This window comes from Gavialis gangeticus, unplaced genomic scaffold, assembly GCF_001723915.1.
Source record: "Gavialis gangeticus isolate Ggan-Ray unplaced genomic scaffold, GavGan_comp1, whole genome shotgun sequence".
NCBI classification, from domain to species: Eukaryota; Metazoa; Chordata; order Crocodylia; family Gavialidae; genus Gavialis; species Gavialis gangeticus.
The window spans coordinates 77750739-77769319 of NW_017729024.1; the positions used below are offsets into that span (position 1 = coordinate 77750739).

Here is an 18581-nt window from a genome sequence, read left to right on the forward strand (position 1 = left end):
TACCTTTTTAATTTTATTAAGAACTTATAGTAGCAAACATCAGAACAGTACTTACTAGTATGTTCTTGACAGAATGAAAATGATGTGTATTTTATAGTTTGACATATATGGCTTGTCTACACTGCTTCAGTACTGCTCCTGGGCATGAATGTTCAATCGAGCAAGTGTGTCCACTCCCTGCACAGTACCTCCCAAACTGAAATATTATAGCCACCTTAATGCTGCGCTGAGTGCGTGTCTTTTGAGAGAACTGTGTGGAGAGCTTATTGGCAGGCACCAGCACTACTTAGGAGGCTATGTTTACTTCTTTTTCAGGTGACTGTGTTAATGGGGTGGCCATGGTGTGCCTCCTGCTAGTGCTCCCTTGTCTGGTACTGTTGTGTTGTGAACATGCCCTTAGTGTACAGTTTATTTTTGAGCATGTAGTTTTAAAGCTTCAGAATTAAATTTAAAACAATGGAGAAGACTGAAATTGCTGGTGAGTTTTAATTAGCATGGTGTAGGGAGTTACATATACCCTTTCAGTTCAAAACAACAGAAAATTTTTAGAGCAATTATTGTTACATTAATCTTGCAACTTTTATTACTTAGACATTTTGAGAATAGAGATTTCCAGTTATAGGTGAAGATTTCTTACAGTAGCCTTTGAGCATCTAAATGTTGTGGTAGAGTAGGCTATGTACAGACAAATGACTTAGCAGAATGTACTCCTTGCAACTGATTTTTAAAAATTAAACGCTCCTATATTTATAGCATGAATAGAAAGTGTGTAGGCTTTTCTTTGTTCGAACGCTAGTTCAGAGGGTGTTTCTAAATCCCCATTATCCTTTTAAGTGAGGGTCACACTTTTTGTCCATAGACCTGTAACTGCCTTTTTAATGGATACTCCCGTTATTAGCAAACAAAATAGCCTCTTTAAAGGTGCTGCCAAAGGGCAGTCTGCCAGGTCATGTAGCACTGGGCGTTAAAAAAGAAGTAACTCTAAACACTTTCAAAACAGTTACCAGCAGCATTTTCCTTACCTTTACTGTTATCTTTATTTTCCTGTGCGTCTCCACAAAATTTATACACTTAATGGCTACTATAAGAAATCTTCATCTATAACTGGAAATCTCCATTCTTGTCTTTTAATTTATTTTCTGTTTTCTCCTCTTGGGCATGTATTACTGCTGATATTCTGCTGTTTTGGTCTTGTCTACTTGGGAAAAATACTGTGCTGTAAGTTACGATGTGAATTTACTGTGTATTAGCTATTCCACCCTGATCCTAACTTTCTACTTGGACACTTTTATGCTTGCAGGCTATATCTGTATTACTCAATTATGTAGCTAGGTACTGTTACACTTAAAGATGCAATATTCACTTTGTAAATGCTACCTTCCAAACTGGTAGCAGTTTAGCTAGCTGCCTTTAATGTACTGCTGTATGTGTATTAATAAGCCCTCAGTGAAGGAGAGTTTATTGGCATAAGCTCAGTGCTATGATTAAGGCAGCTACAGTAGTTTCAGGAGATAGCAAATATATTGCATCTCTGTATGGGCAGTTTTGGTGCCAGAATTGAGCAATATCATCATCCCCTCAAAGAGCCATTGTAAGAAAAGCTACCTTGATCTTAATCCATACTAAATACCAAGATGTTCATGCAGAGAGTTAAGGTTGATTCATGCCCTATCTTACTGTACAGTTGCTTCCGTGGGTATACAAGCTCCCTCTCTCCTTGAGGCTAATTGCATTCTACCAAAAACTTTGGGTTCCAGAAAGTGGTGTGTTTTGAAGACCTAATTTTACTAATTCCTGTCTCCTAACTTGTGCACTTCCTTTTGTGCCGTAGTACTGAAGAGCCCCCTATTATATTACGTGACTTTTAAGATGTGCATGAAATCCCTTTAGAAATTTGAACAAGGTAGAGGGTTTGCAGTTCAGAGGAAATCTTTGTTACTGAACTTTAAGCTAATTGATAGTGCGCGTTTCCTTTCAAAACTAATGAACTTAGGAAAGTTTAGGAACAATTTGCAACCTAAACTCTTGAAAGGACTGCACATCTATGCTTGCACACTCAGAAGAGGAAAAATCATGAGTGGCCTTAAAAGAAAAAGGAGGAGAAATATTGAAAGAGAATCCATCTGTTTTTCTCCAGGGAAGTATTTTGTATTGATACAGTGCATCAACTAAGATATTCAGAATGTCCATTGATTTTTTTTTTTTTTTTTCTTTCCCCTGCATGCCCTTTTATTCCTTAAGTTTCGTGTGTTTGTCACATATTGATGTGAAATCATTTGCAATTAAGGTTTTGCTGCACATCATTGTAGTTATGTGTTTCCCCTGTTAAATTTTCTTAGCAGTAACCTTAGATTCAGATTTCGTGTTTATCTGTTCTGTGTTTTTGGAGTTAGAAATAAGGAATTACAGGAATAAAGTTTTTTTTTTTTTCAGTTTTAGCTTTGTGATGTCTTGCAGTCATTACTTTCTGTATATATAGAGTAGATAAATTGAGTGAAAATATAATTTTGACCAAATCCATTATTAATACTAGGAATATACTTTTAAAACTGCAGTATGTTATACAGAAATTAAATTGATTTTACAAACTCTTCTTAGTTTAAATAACAAAGTTTGGAGACGTTATGAGCTAATTCTGACCTGAGATGTTATAAAAGCACAGTTTAAACTACTAAGCTTTCCTCATTCATAATGTTTTCATGGGGCCTGTGCTTCCTCTAGTTCTTTTCACTTTATGGAACAATCAAACAAATGGATTACAGAGTAAGCTTCTCAGGATTTTGGACATTAGGATAAGTTTTATTTGGTCTTTTTTATCATGCCACATCTCTTAGTCCTGACAAACTAGTATAATTCTGCACTGGTGGAGAGGCTCAATTTTTTTGAGGAATTCTGATTAAAGTAGACAAATTCAGTGAGCCAGAACATCTGCTTTGTTTTCTCTCTTCATTTTTTCTTTTTTTTTTTCTTGGAAGTAGCATGATTTTTTTTTCCCTATTGCATGTTTAGAACTGCCACTGCTGGTGTCTTGGAGTAAAAACAGAGTTCCAACTTCATGGAAGACAACAGTAAAAATGGGTAATGGCTTGAGAACAAAATGTTGGGTAATGAGTTAGGCTAGGTCACTATGGGTTTAGAAAGGTCCCAAGGAACTTAATGGGCTACTGTAGTAGCTGTTAATTGAGGATTCATAAAATTAATTCATTCAATTTCAAGGTCAGTGTTACAGGCTATCCATAACAAGAAATGCTTCCTAGTCTTTGATACAGTCACATGCATAGGATATAAAATAATAATATCTCATATAGTTAGAGAATTGTTAGTGTTCATCCTTTGGGATTTTTGGCACACAGCTACAATAACTGGTATTGTCTGTAGCAGTGTTTAATATCTCTTCAGCAATAGCAGTACGACTTGACCCAGGAACAGACTGCCAGTAATGTCTTCTAGTAGATCCAAAAACCTTCAGTTCTTACCTTTGAAGAATTTAAGTTACTGGGAGAGTATTTTGAACTAAGGAACACTGAACATTGTGACGTGTGGTGTTCTTGTTTTCCCGTGTATAAGTCATTTGCAGATATTTGTGTATCTCTAAATAAGAATAAAGGAGCAGGTTTTATTAAGCTTGTGTGTATTGTGAATCTCTCTCTTCTTTCTCCTTTTCTATAACCACTTTCTTAGGTCAGAACTCCTCAGCAGTTTTGTAATATAACAATACTGTATTTACTTGCATACCATATGCACCTTTTCCTCCCAGATCAGACCTCCACAATCCAGTATCTTAAATGAGAAAGCTGATTTCCACCCCCTGGAATAGAAGCAGGGTAGAATAGAGCAAACGGATTCTGTGCATCATGGCCACCAGGATGGCTGCCACTTCTCCCCGGAGCTGCAAAGAGCAAGTTCAGAGTCCAGTGTTAATCTTCCCGCAACTGCTGGTGAGGCAGTAGCTTCTGGCTAAAGTGTCACTGAGCTGGCTGAAGGTGAGTGAGCAGCTCTGTACTCTGTGGTATCTTGGTGAGGCTCGTGGTGTGGAAACAATATTATTTACACAAACTTTTAAAGAAATAACAGTCTTGCTACTGCTCTTCCAAGGGTCTGGAGCCTAGCTTTGTTGCTGTCTTGCCACATCAGGAAGTCCCTGTTTCCTCATCGAGACAGTGCTGGGATGCCACACTTCCTGGACAGTCAATGTTTCCAGGAGGACTTTCTCTGTCATGCGGTTGGCCGTGACTTTGGAAAAACTCTTTTCCCCCCCCTACATTCTGCCTTCTGAAAACAAGGCATATATTTTATTCAGACATGTGTGATGTGCAAGAAGTTATGGTATTTGAAGGTGTTACATTGCAAGATAATGATTTTTAACAAATGACCACAAAGAACTTTTGGATGCGTTTAGACTAATTGTCTGCATTTTAGCCTTGCATTCTTGATGTTAAAATGAGGGTTAAAAAGGAAACCCAACAGAGTCTGTCAGCACCTAGGAGCAGTTCAGTGTTGAACCTGGGCCTTCTGTCTGTATACCTTAACTGCTGCACCCACATATGTAGTCTTACTGAGAATTCTACATGTGCACCCACTGGAGTTGCTCTTATTTTCATCCACTGGGAAATACACTGTTGTGTTAGCATGGACAAATTCATTTCCAAAGTAACAGAATCTGTGCAAACAGTTGTCTTGCTATTGTCCCATTATGTCCCCTTTGTGTAACCAGGGTGCAAACAAACATCGCTGTCATGCCACCATAAAATTTTTTATGGTGGCACAAGTTGTGAGTGAACAGGCATCCCCACCCTTTGTCTTGCGTCAGTTGTCCAAAAATGTTTGCCCAACCAAACCTAGTCACAGTTTATGGTGCCTTATAGGGGAGGAAGTTTATTTGCTTATTGTATGTCCTGGGAATCCCCTTGCAGAGGAAATGTACCATATTTCCTTAAATCCAGTCCTCATTCAACATGGGGTGGGGAGAACCCCTTGTCTTGGATTTGAGTGCTAGCCCAGGGCAGATGGCTGTTTCTGCTCTCATGCAGGGGAGGCTATGTGGTATGGGCAGAGACTCAGGAGATTGCATGGGACAGGGCCCAGGGGGCAGTGTGAGGGAGGAATTGCACAGCCTGGGGGAGGGGATGGTGATGGGAAAAGGGCAGGGAAGATGGTGTAGTATAAGGTGGGAGCATAGGAAGGATTACACAGCAGCAGAGGAGCTGGTATGGCTCTAGCTCTGGCCCTGACCCAGGCCCAAGGTCATAGCTGCACCCATTGCCTGTCCTGGGATGGGACTGGAGCTGCCACTGCTGATGATGCCTGGCTGGGTCAGAGCTGGAGCAATATACATCTTTTATAATCAAGATGGAATCAGAGAGGGGCCAAGCTGAGGTACTGTGGGTTAAGATACAAGAGTCAAGGGGAAAGGGACTTGGTAGTGGGAGTCTACTATAGACTGCCACACCAGGATGATGAGCTGGACCTGGAATTCTCTGGGCAGCTCTCGAAGGCTGTACAGTTAAGAGATATAGTTGTCATGGGTGACCTAAACTATCCTGACATCTGCTGGGAGGAGCAGTCAGCCAGAACTAATCACTCATGTAGGTTCTTAACATGCATACAGGACTTCCACCTAACGGAGGAGGTATACAGTCCCACTAGGGGGAACACCTTGCTGGACTTGGTGCTGGCTATGAGGGATGACCTGGTGGGGGATCTGCACATACAAGGCAACCTAGGGAATAGTGACCATCAACTGATTGAATTCACTGTCCGGTGAAGGGTGAGAAAAGTAACCAGCAGGGCAGAAGTGCTAGATTTCAGAAAGGCTGATGTCAGGGTGCTTAGAAGATTAGTCAGTGGACTAATGGAGCATGGACAAAAAGGGGGTCCAGGAAAGGTGGTCATTCCTCAAAGAAGTGATCCTTAGGCTGCAGAAGGAGGCAATCCCACTGTGTAGAAAAGGGGAAAAAGGGACCAAGAAACCTCCTGGCTAAACAGGGAAATCTAGGAAAGCCTAAGGGCAAAAAAGGGGGCATACAGGCTGTGGAAGCAGGGGGTAGCTACCAAGGAGGAGTATACCTCCTTGGCTCACACTTGCAGGGAATCAGTTAGGAAGGCCAAAGCAGCATTACAGCTCAGGCTGGTGACAAAAATTAAGGACACCAAAAAGTCCTTTCGGTATATAGGGAGCAAAAAGAAGGCGCAGGGCAGCATAGGACCCCTACAGGATAGACAAGGGCAGTTGGTGACAGATAGGAGGGACAAAGCAGAGCTCTTCGATGAGTTTTTTGCCTCTGTATTCTTGAGCTTGGATCTAGACAAATCTTTTAAATGCACTACTGACAGAAGCAGGAGAAACACCAGCCCACCAACTGTCAACACCGACCTAGTAAAGAGACACTTGGAGGGACTGGATGTGTTTAAATCAGTGGGACCAGATGAGCTCCATCCAAGGGTGCTGAAAGAATTAGCCAGTGTCATAGGAGAGCCACTGGCACAGCTGTTTGAGCGCTCATGGTGCTCAGGTGAGGTCCCAGAGGACTAGAAAAGGACCAATGTGGTCCCTATTTTCAAGAAGGGGAGGAAGGAAGATCCGGGTAACTATAGACTGGTTAGTCTCACCTCCTCTATACTTGGGAAAACCCTTGAAAAAATTATCAAGGATCACATTGGATTTTGTAAGAGTCCAGCAGATAATATAATGCTGAAGGGCAACCAGCACAGGTTCATAGCAGGTAGATCCTGTCTAACTAACCTTGTTTCTTTTTATGACCAGGTCACTAAAAGCTTAGATGCAGGAGTCGAGGTAGATGTCATCTACTTGGACTTTAAGAAGGCCTTCGGCATGGTATCCCATCCTATTCTTATAAACAAATTGAATGGCTGTGCCATAGACTATTACACAGTTATGTGGGTGGCAAATTGGCTTAAGGGTCATATCCAGAGAGTGGTGGTGGCCGGGATGGTATTGACCTCAAAAGATGTGGGCAGTGGGGTCTCCCAGGGCTTGGTCCTTGGGCCAGTGCTGTTCAATATCTTCATCAGTGACCTGGATGAGGGTGTAGAAAGAACTCTGTCCAAATTCACAGATGACACCAAACTACGGGGCAAAGCAAATGCACTGATGGGAAGAAACCAAATCCAGGCGGACCTGGACAGGTTAGAGAAGTGGGCAGAGAACAATAGGATGCAGTTCAACAAGGACAAGTGCAAGGTGCTGTACCTAAGGAGAGGGAATCACCAGCACAGCTATAGGTTGGGGGATGACCTCAGCAGCACAGTGGCAGAAAGAGATCTCGGAGTCATTGTCGACTTTAAGATGAATATGAGTCGTCAATGTGGCGAAGTGATTAGCAGAGCTAACCGCACTTTGTCATGCATTAGTAGGTGCATCATGAGTAGGTCTAGGGAGGTGATGCTTCCCTTCTATGCAGCACTGGTCAGGCCGCACCTAGAGTACTGCATCCAATTCTGGGTGCTGCAATTTAAGAAGGATGTGGATGACCTTGAGAGGGTCCAGAGGAGGGCCACTCGTATGGCGAATGAAGGCCTGATGAGGAAAAGGTAAGGGACTGGATCTTTTCAGCCTCAGTAAGAGAAGGCTGAGAAGGGATCTTTTGGCAGTATACAAACTCACGGGGGGTGGGGGAAGCAGGTAATAGGAGATGCTCTGTTTACCACAGCACCCCTTGGAATAACCAGAAACAATGGCCACAAACTGATAGAGAGTAGGTTTAGTTTGGTCATCAGAAATAACTTCTTCACGGTTGGGGTCACCAGAATCTGGATCCGGCTTCCAAGGAAGGTGGTGCTCTCCCCTACCTTGGGGGTCTTCAAGAGGAGACTAGAGAAGCACCTGGCTGGGGTCAAATGACCCTGGCACTTTTTCTTGCCACTGGCAGGGGGTCGGACTCAATCCTTTAAGGTCCTTTCCAACCCTGACATCTCTGAATCTATGAAAGATTGCATAAGAACTTCTTCCAGGATTTATCTCCAGGCTGCTGTGTCACCACCTCATGGAAATGTCCTGCATGCCTGTTTCCAAGAGATGTGTATGAGGCTGTGTCAGGAAGTGGCTGCAGTAGGTGGGGCACTCCTGTCTGCATTCAGTTTATTCCCAATGTTATCCCAGGACTTTCAAACTCTTTCAGCTGCAGGCTTGGTTGACTTCCAGTTCCCCTCATGGAGCAATACAGGATTAAATAGTGCCCAAAGCTGACTGATAGTACTTGAGCAGATAAGACGTTGTATAGCGACTGTGTGAATGCTTTCCTGATCATCTGGAGAAACCAAAAACCAGTTTATTATTGAATAAAATAGCTAGTCACCCCAATTTTCTCTTTTGCCCAGTTTTATCTGTTATGCACTGTAGTTTTGAGAAAATTGAGTAAAGTGATAGAGGGGTGCCTTGAGTCAAAAAACAGAGAAGTGCTGCTTCAGGTTACACAGAAAGCTGTTTGTGCTTTGCCCTTTCTTCGTTATTTTAGGTGAGACTTCCTATAATTCTTTTTCCTGCCACCTTGTCTTGTCTTCTCTCTGGTTCTGTATGCCCCTTACTTTTTCCCAAGCAGAGGCTATATATGCATCTCTCTACTGTGTCCTCCTCTTCACAAGGAGTCCCCTTTTCTCCTCTCTACCAATTTGTGAGGAACTAATAAGCAAGCAGTTATTTTATTTACCCTTTGCCCACCATTCTCCAATTATGTCCAATCACCTGGATAGGTTACAGGGGTGGGCTAACAAAAACAGGATGCGTTTCAATACTGACAAGTGCAGGGTGCTGCACTTGACAAGTAGTAACCAGCAGCTCAGTAATCTCTGCTCAGGCGGGGGGTTGGACTTGAAGATCTATAAGGTCCCTTCCAACCCCACTTCTATGATTCTTTGTCTTTTTTTCTGCCTGGGACATGAGTCATTCAGGCTATCAACATATTAAACTTTCTGAAAGGATAACCAAAGCCGAGATGTGGGTGTTGTCATGCTAGAAGATATTAATGGATTCCGTCAGCCTTGTGTTTGATCTGTAGACAATTACAGAATTATAAGAAGTGCTAAACAGATGGCAGTTTCCTACAATATTCTACTTCAAAATGTCTTTTCCTGAATCAGTCCAGTTCTGGCCAGTGATGCCTAGAATGTTCCTTGAATTTTTGGAATTGATCAGAAAGGGTGTTCAAAAGTTAGTGTTTCTTGCATAGATAAGTATTAGCATGAATGTATAACCTTTGTGAGCTCAACCAATTAAATATTTATGTAGATGACTACTTCCATAACTACACAAGATCAGTTATAATTTTTAAGAGCTATGTACCCTTATGCTGGAGAAAAACAATTAAGTACATTATTATGGGGATTCAGAAAACATATATTTAAGTTATTCCACGTTAGGCAAATGTGCAGTATCTTCTAGCTCCTTAATGTGTCTGGTATTGGCTACTGTCAAAAATAAATCATTGGATCTGCTCTGGTATGGCAGGTTCTATGTTTGATGTCAAATTGATTGGTGTGTATTGGTTTGCTCTTTGTTTTTGCAGTGAACAAATGGGTGTCTGAAGTTCATCTCTAAGTTGTTGGAACAATAAGTTTTTTGTATCCAGAGTTACATCCAGAGTTTCTAGAACAATATCTAGAATGTATTGGCATATCTGTTTTTGGTCAGTTGGAGATCTACCAAACAACATCAATGTTCTATCCTGCTCCAGTCTTTTTTAACTCTGTATCTTTTGTCTCCTTAGCTGCTCTGTTTCTACCTTGTCTGGTAACAATGGTATTGGATGATATGAAGGGATCTAATCTCAGTTCTGGTACATTGTTAGTATTAATTGCAGCCCAAATGGTCAACACTTGACACACAGGTAGAGGTCCTTGGTTATGAAAAATGTATCTTATTGCCCTACTCTTTTGGAAGTATAGCAGTTGGGGTGAAAAAAGTTGACAGGCTGAAAAATAGGTTCATTTTCTCAGCTGGTATGTCTTCTGCAGAATTACTGTTTTTACACACTTGCAGGGTTACACGATGCAAAACAAGAGTCCTGGAAACTTTTTGGCAGGGCCCAGTCTTGGGGTTCTATCTGAGAAAGCCCTGTTGACTGTGATGGAGCTGCTTGCAGGAATTGGGGTGTAGGATCAGACCCTCCAAGTCTGTACCACTTTTCTGTATTTGGCATCTACTGGGGATTATTAGTGAAGCACAGCAGCAATCAAATGGTACTATGGAGCAAAACAAACATAGCTCCCATCTTGGATTATCCCAAACCCTGGCAGAAAAAGTGAAAGGTAAAAAGTAAAAGGTGTGACTTCTGTAAAAATGGAGATAATGTTTAATACCCGTCCCCTTTTGTAAGGTGTTTGAGATCCTTGGATGAAGGCAGCTGCCTACAGTAACTACTAGAGGTGTACCAATAGATCAGTCCCGTATTGGATTGGCACCGATATAAGGAAAACTGACATCAGCTTTTTTTGGCTGATGTGGCCGATAATATCACTGATAAATGCGTGCAGCCACAGCACAGCATGTAAGTGGCCAGGAGCACAACCTGGCAGCATGGAGAACAGCCGGGTCCAGCTGGTAAGTCTGTTGTGAGGAAAGGCTGGGGTGGCAGATCGAGCCTCTGTGGTGAGGGAGGAAGTAGGGCTGCAGCTGGGGCAGGTGCTGCACAGCCAGGGCAGGCCATGGGATGGAGCCACGAGCAGCCCTTCTGGGGGGTGCAGGGAATGTGTGGTGGCTCCTGCTGCTACGGACAACCCAGGAGGTCATGGGGGTGTGTGCCTCTGGATCTGTGCTCAGGTTAAGGTTGCACACAGGAGTAGGTGGTGACTCTGGAAGGGGGGCTGCAGCAAATTTTGGGGTGGCTGCAGCCCCCTCCCCCACAGCCACCCTCCCAGCACTGCCGCTGCCCAGCCCCCTGCCAGGAAGAGCCCAGCCCACAGTAGCAGCCCACCCTTGCCCTGCACACAGATCTGGGGGCACACACCCCCATGCCCTCCTGGGGTGCACGTAGCAGTGGGAGCTGCTCCCTGCACCCTCTGGACAAGCTGCTTATGGCTCTGTCCTGCACGATGCCCCAGTTGTGCAGCACCTGCCTGTGCCACAGCCCCACTCCCTCCCTCACCACGGGGTTTCGATCTACCCCCTCCCACAGTCCCTTTCCTTCCTCCTCCCTTCCTCCACAACAGACTTACCAGTCAGATGCTGCTCTCCAAGCTGCCGGGCTGCATATCGCCAATCAGATCAATATCGGCTGATATGGCTCGTTAAAAATCGGCCATCGGTATCAGCCCAAAAAATCTCTATTGGTGCACCCCTAGTAACTACGTAGAGGAAATTCTGTTCACCACAAAATTATGTAAGTGGCTGACACATAGGGGGAATATTTCTTTTTTAAAACCCAACACTGGAATGCAAACTCCATCTGGAATGTTTCCTGTGGGGGTTTTTTAATTGATGCCAACAATAAGATTATTGATGTTATGGAATATAGCCTATAGTGTAGCAATAAACAAGTGACCTTTATGTTGCAAGAAACATCAAAACATATGCCATTCCTTGAACGTAATATGTTCTAATGTAGTGTATCCAGTGATTCTGCCACACATTTCTTCAGTGAAATTAATTTTCTTTAAAGCTAATATGTTAAATAGTAGACTGATATTTTTTTTTTTTTTTTAAAGGATCAAAACAGTCAGGCCATTTCTGAGCCGAACTGAAAGAATTTGCTGCCAGTCAGTATACATTCATTTACAAATGTGTTCTGATTAGAAGTATTCTAGGAATTTCTATTGCTGACTTTTGCAGAGGTAAACAAATAGTTCAGGATAACTTTGAGCAAACCGATTTCTGTAACAATAAAAAGCTACTTTTTTCAAACATTTAAGTGCACTCTGGCAGTAGAGCCCATAACAATTCAGTATTAATAGCTGAAATTACGTAGGCATCCATCTGTTGCTGCAAAAGGGAGGGTGCTTGTTTCTTCTGAACCTGTATTACTTTATTATTTCAGCACAGCCATATAGCCACCCACATACCTGAAGAATAATCTGCCTTTTAATATTCTGCTATACTTTTTATTGCAGGCTTTCCTTTAGTCTTTTCACAGCAGTCCCTAAAGCCACTCCAGAATTCCTTATAAAAGGGAAAAAGGTAGAAAAAGCTTCAAAACCGGAATGGCTGTAGCTTCAACATTTGCAGTGTGCTTTAGGATATGGATAGATGTAACAATTGAAACGTTTCCAAATGAAACATTTCATAAAAGAAGCGTTTCACCCTGTGGACATGCATACAGCCCCTGTGCTTTCCGTGGGTGGAATGTTTCAAAATGCTGCAGCCTCCTCTAGCACCAGCTACAGGGATAGGAAATAGAGGAGATAGGGGAGCAGAGAGGTAAGTGGGGGGCGGGGAAGATAGGGGCTCCTAGGCCCTGTTGGCAGGATTCTGGCATTCTAGCTCCAATCCGTTCTCTGTCCTCTCCTCTCCTCTTCTCAGCCAAGTGGAGAGGTAGATTGTGACTGGAGGGGCTTCAACAATGGCTCTAGGAATCAGCGTGAGTCTGGCAAGGGGGGACACCAAAGAGGTAAGTCTGATTCTGGAAGGGGGCAGAGGTCTTAGTTGGAGTGGGACTGGTGGCAGGACAGCTGGCAGGCTATATACTTACTTTCTCTCTCTGCACAGGCATAACAAAAAGTGAAATACTCCACAGTACTCCATTCCAAGTGGCCTTTTGAAACTTCTCAGAGGCATTTGAACTGCTTTAATTTTTATATCTGTCCACGCGTTTAGCTACAGTTGCCTGGAACCCAGCATCAAACAGGCTTTTTAACAAAGCCTCCATATTAGGCTTCATGCTTCTGAAGTTTACAAAAGGGTATTTTTGTCAGCAGTTAAGTGAAGCCTGCAGAGCAGCAGGCAACATCATCCTGAAGTCTGATGTCCAGCCAGTGGGGGAGAGAGAAGGCTAGGGTAAAGTCTGTTGAAAACTTGGGCCATAGTAAACTTACTTTTCTCCGGAGTGGTGATCTCAGGCATGTTCCACTGCTGCCAGGGAGCTGCCGTTTAAACCTGGAAGTATTGTAGTTGCCCCCATGTGATGCTGCATGTAGGATAATAAGCTAAAGGCAGACTAGTACACTCTTGCTTTAGTTAGTCTATAAAGTACAGATCTACCCTGGCTTCTGTTTGACTTCAGATTAACATGATTAACTACTGTGAATTCTCACTGTCACACATGTATGCTAATTAGCCCACTCATGGACTGCATGGACACAGCTACACTGCTTCTAGTTTAGGATATGCCCTGTAGAGATTGGTGCACTATGCTTGAGGATGCAGCTCTTAAGCATGGTACATTTATCTTATAGACAGGACTTTAGTTTCTCTCTTCTTTCTCTCCTGAATGTATAGGTTTTTCAGCTCTGTTTAGGTTATTTAACCAGAAGGGCAGCATGCAATTGCTTTAGTTGTAATGAGAACCCTAACAAATTTTCCACATGACTGCAAAACATCTGACCACTTTGCATTGATTGAACAGTAACTGTAAGTCTATATTCTCTATTGGATATAAATTCCATTCACGTTAATGTGAGTTATGTGCACATGCTGCTAGGGAGATTTGTATCTTAGAGCACCTGGATACAGGCACTTGTAAAGACACCAGCTAACTACTTCTATGTAGCAACAGTAGATGGCATTTCCTGCAGGTACCAGAATGTGTCTACCTAGTTTGTGTGTCTTACTTTCCAGGTTTGTGTGGGGGGGAATAAAGGTAGAATTCAGATACTTTACATATCCATCAGTCCTTACATTTAGATGCAATTAGCTACAAATGGATACTCATGTAGAGTCTTTAAAGATTCTGAAATTGTTTCCCCAAGTCTCATTTTTCAAAAGCAACTTTGGCTTAGATTTTAAACTGAACAGGATTTTGGTAGAAATTGGATATCTAAATACTGGAGAGTACCAAGTGCCTGAGAATAGGACTTACATTCCTAAACTTTTAGTATTTTTTTTCAGTTTCTTGTCATGTCCCAAGTAGCAGAGTGTGGGTCATGACTTAAATACAGAGGGGACAGCAGCCATACTGGGGTGGGAGAAGTAGCAGACTGAGGCTGCTGGCAGATGTTAAGGCAGTTGTTCAGTTGGGCAGCCTGAGGAATTTGGGGGGTGGGGCATAATATTTTCTAGGCCCCAGTCTCACAATTGCTGGTTGCCAGGGCTGCCCAATGCTGAGCCTAATGATCAGCTGATTATCAGGATCAGACAAGGGCAGCCGCTGTCTGGGGTACTACTGCCCTGATTTTTGAGGTTGGACAGGGGGCAGCTGTGGGTCCCAAACCAAGACTTGGGGCTGCCCCTCCTCTGATCCCAAGACCAGGACTCCCCATGACCCACCTTACTAGTTCGATATGGATAGAGAGCTCTGTAAAATTACTAGAGAGAAATACAGTTAGGAATTGTCATTAGGATAGCCATGGATTTTCCAGATACAGATCAGAGAATAAATACTGTAATACTGGTAGAACCCAGCTATCCCAGCATGTTCTAGCTATAGATTTATTTGAGTCACTAAGCCAGCAAGAGCTGATGCTATCTCAGATGTAGTTTTGATAAGTAGGGAAGACATTATAGGAGATCTGGTCACAGAAAATAACCTTGAACCAAACAATCATAAATCAATTCAGGTTAAAGTTAAAGAAATGATAAATAGAATAGATTTATTGAAGACTGGCCTGGCACAAGGGCTGTGGTAATTACATGGGCAGAGGTTTGTTAGGCCTCTACAGTAGCAGGGGTCTATGATTTGATTGCACCTGAAAGGGTGAATCCCTCAGAGTGTTGGCCTGCGGCCTAGCCCCACACTGAGGCCCACTACTGTTCATGAGCAAATCTGTATTATAAGCTAAAGGTATCAACAATCATAACAACATGAACTAATCAACAACCATTGAACACAACGTATGTACAGAGAGCAATATTGACCTGTTACCAGTGGTGGCAGTCAAGAGCAGTGACACAGGCTGCAGGGCCTGCTGCCAGGTCCCTGTCCAATGGGATTTCAACTTACTCATTGCAATCAATCAGTTGCATCACTTTTTGTGGACCAGTCACATTCATTATTACCACACAAACTTATTAACATAATTTTCCACGCTCTGTTGTTGTGACAAGGTTTCAACTGCGCATGCCTCAGTTTCCTAAGTAAGTCATAGCGTCATCAAGGTCAGAAGTTTAGATGCTCCAGAGACTTCTAACCTCTAGCCATCCTATGCATGCGTAATCAATATTATGACTAAGCCAGGACTCACACTGTTTATAACTAAGGTTTTCAATTTCAAAAAACAGATTTTTGATAAATTAGGGAAATGGCAAAGACAACTGGATAGGGGAGCTTAGGGATTTGAATTTAGAGGTGGCCTGTAGCACAGGCTTGGAATGTCTGTCAAAGGTCCAGAAATTATGCAGTCTTGCATCCCAAGGTCAGATGAAAAACTGGTAAGGGGAAGCTTAGACTTAACAGGAAAACTATTAAAATCCTGGGACATCATTCTCCCCTTGTACTCAGCCTTGGTGAGGCTGCAGCTGGAGTACTGCATCCAGTTTTGGGCTCCACAATTCAAAAAGGATGTGGAGAAGCCTGAGAGAGTCCAGAGAAGAGCCATGCGCATGATCAGAGGTCAGGAAACCAGACCTTACGACGACAGGCGGAGAGCGATGGGACTCTTTAGCCTAGAAAAGCGTAGGCTCAGGGGTGATCTGATAGCCACCTGTAAGTTTATCAGGGGTGACCACCAGGATTTGGGGGAACGTTTGTTCACCAGAGCGCCCCAGGGGATGATGAGGTTGAACAGTCATAAACTACTGCAAGGCCATTTCAGGCTGGACATAAGGAAGAATTTCTTTACCATCTGAGCCCCCAAGGTCTGGAACAGCCTGCCATTGGAGGTGCTCCAAGCACCTACATTGAACACCTTCAAGAGCAAATTGGATGCTTATCTTGCTGGGATCCTATGACCCCAGCTGACTTCCTGCCCCTTGGGTGGGGGGGCTGGACTCAATGATTTTCCGAGGTCCCTTCCAGCCCTAATGTCTATTAAATCTATGAAATCTATAAAAAGGATAGGGACAGACAGCCCTAGGGAGTTGGGGAAAAAATACTTATCTTTAAAGGAAGATATTGTAGAAGTCAAGAAGTGTTGAGATATAGTCCTGAGTCTAGTTGAATTAGACTTTGCAAAGAAGTAGGGGTATTCTTGTCATGAGGATGAAGTCAAGATTAAAGGTAATTGCTCCAGTTGGAAATGAATACTTTGGCTCAATTTTCAGTAAAGACAATGATGTGTTGCCTATTGGATCAAAAGCAGGAGCAATAACGGGATGAGGTCATGGAATCACCAAATTTGAGGGGGAAGCAGAACGCAAGATGTTTCATAAAACTACATTTTGGGATGACTGACAAATCTCCATCCCAGAATACAGGAAGGGCAGTTGAAATTGCAGATCTGGGAGCTAGGGATGGTAAGATATGAGCAAACAATAGAAAACATAGTATTTATATTTGAGAAGGGGTGGGGATGGTCAGGGAATGAGATCAGAACAACTGCGGGGCTAATATTTTGACCTGAGTAATGTGCAACCTCTTAGAACAAATTTTGAAGGAAAAATAAAGACGTTAGTTAAAGACAAGGAGTTGAGACTGTGAGAAGTATCTCCTTTTCAAGGAAGATAAAAATGCCTCAAAATGTTATGGTACTGAAAATTCCTCCAGATGATGCTAGGTGGTGCAATTGGCTAGTGAACTGGCTTTTCGTGGCAGGAGACTTGTGTAACAGAGAGCAAGGGCTCCTGTTACTTTAATAAGGAAAAGGGAGCTCAGCAATCATCAGCTGCCAACAAGTAAGCAGCTGAAGAAGTGTAAAGGCAAGAGCTCCAAAGCTATAGGTGACTACTTGGGAGCAAGTGGATCTGCAGTAAGAACTAGGCAGAACCCAGAGGCATGCTCAAAGGGAGATGCAGAGCTGGTAGACAGATGGCAGCAGATGAGAGCAGACTGCCCATTGACACAAGGAGAGGCATTTGTGCATGGTCAGGGAGGAATCTGACCAGAAGGGGCGAGGCTCAAGGAGTATAAACCCTGGCTCCTGGGCCAAAGCAGGCAGTGTGGCCCTGGCCGCTACAGGAAGAGATGCTTCTAGGTTGCTAGAAAAGAAGCTGCAGACTTGGAGGCTGGGTGGAACCAGCTGCTTAGGGTGGGGTCTGGCAGCAGTATAGAGACCTAAGATGGGGTTGAAAATTTGAGTTTGGTATTTTGTTTCTTTTTGATTGGAGGCTCAGGTTGTGGCTACAGGGAGGCCAGAGGGGATGCCTGGGAGGCACTCTGCTTTGAGCTTTAGAAGGTTCAAAGTATTGGCAGAAAGGCAGAAAGTATGACAGAAAGGCAGTGGCCCTGCCAGGGCCAGGGACCTGATGGGCAGGGTGTAAATTGTTACACAAACAGAACCAGAGGGCCTGTTGAAAGAGATTAGAGTGACATCCTCGTGGCATATCCTTATGGCTATGGGGGAAGCTGGAGGCCACAATTAGTGCCCCTAACATGCATAGGGCTTGTAGAGTCATGGTTAGTACCTATAAGGCAGGCCTGAACAACTGTGTGAGGCAGAGTCCCTGATGCCTGTGATTTGGGCAGAGAAGCCCTGAGGGCTGTGCTTAGAGGGAAGGCACCAAAAGGAGCTACCCTAGCCTCTAGAGACAGCCTCCTGAGTTCATTATTGTTGCATCAAGAGCATTGGTGATGTGTAGGGGGTGCACATGGGCACCCCCTGGGCTTGGCAGTGCACCCCCTGCAAAAAGCGCCGCCAACTCTGCCAGCAACACCTGGAGGCAGTCGCCGCTTGTCACCTCCCACCCCTCACTGCCAACACCGTCGGTGGCGTCTGTGGGTGATCCTTGATCATTGCTGGCCGTTGCTGCTAGCGGCGTATGCGGGTGGTCGCTAACCGTTGGTCGCGACCGCCCCCCACCACCAACATCGCTGTGGCTGCCTGTGGGAGCTCCCTGCCCCTGCTGCTGCCTGCGAGTGGTCACCGTGCCCCCCAGCCTTCGGGGGCACACAGCTTCATGGTCAAGAGTGTAAGAGACAGAGCTGACCACCAGGGAATGCCTGACTCTGAAGTTGGAGCCCCAAGCTTGCTACAACTTGGATAAAAAACCAAAAAAGGAAAAGGCTTATTTGCACACACAAGCCGATTGTTATTTCATTCTCTGAAAGGGATTTCTCCAGAGCACAAAACCACCACACAGTGCAACACTCAACAGACCTCCAGTGAATCCTGAGCCCTCCTCAGAATCTTCTCGGTTGGTTTGTTTGGTACGTGACCCAAGAGTAAGGCTTGGTCTTGCTACAGTCTTGCCAGAATAGTTGTGCTGGCCAGGAAGAGGGTGTGAAAAGATCTGTCCCTCACTGATGCAGCTCTGCCAGCAAAACTTCCTATCTTGATACAGCTCTACCAACGGGTGAGCTTCTGCCACCAGAACTACTGTTGTTTGGAGAGGTAGTGTAGTGAAGCAATCGGAAAACCCCTTCTGCTACCGTGTGCCGTGACAC

At 43.9% G+C, this 18581-nt stretch overlaps 1 long non-coding RNA gene across 1 annotated transcript; it reads right to left on the reverse strand.

Moving 5' to 3' along the window:
• Positions 1–8703: 8703 nt before the first annotated feature.
• On the reverse strand, positions 8704–17263 carry LOC109298217. The gene is made up of 3 exons (XR_002097537.1): positions 17253–17263; positions 8855–8861; positions 8704–8794 (listed from the first exon to the last, which is right to left on the reverse strand). It is a non-coding gene; the product is annotated as an uncharacterized LOC109298217 (long non-coding RNA).
• Positions 17264–18581: the final 1318 nt, after the last annotated feature.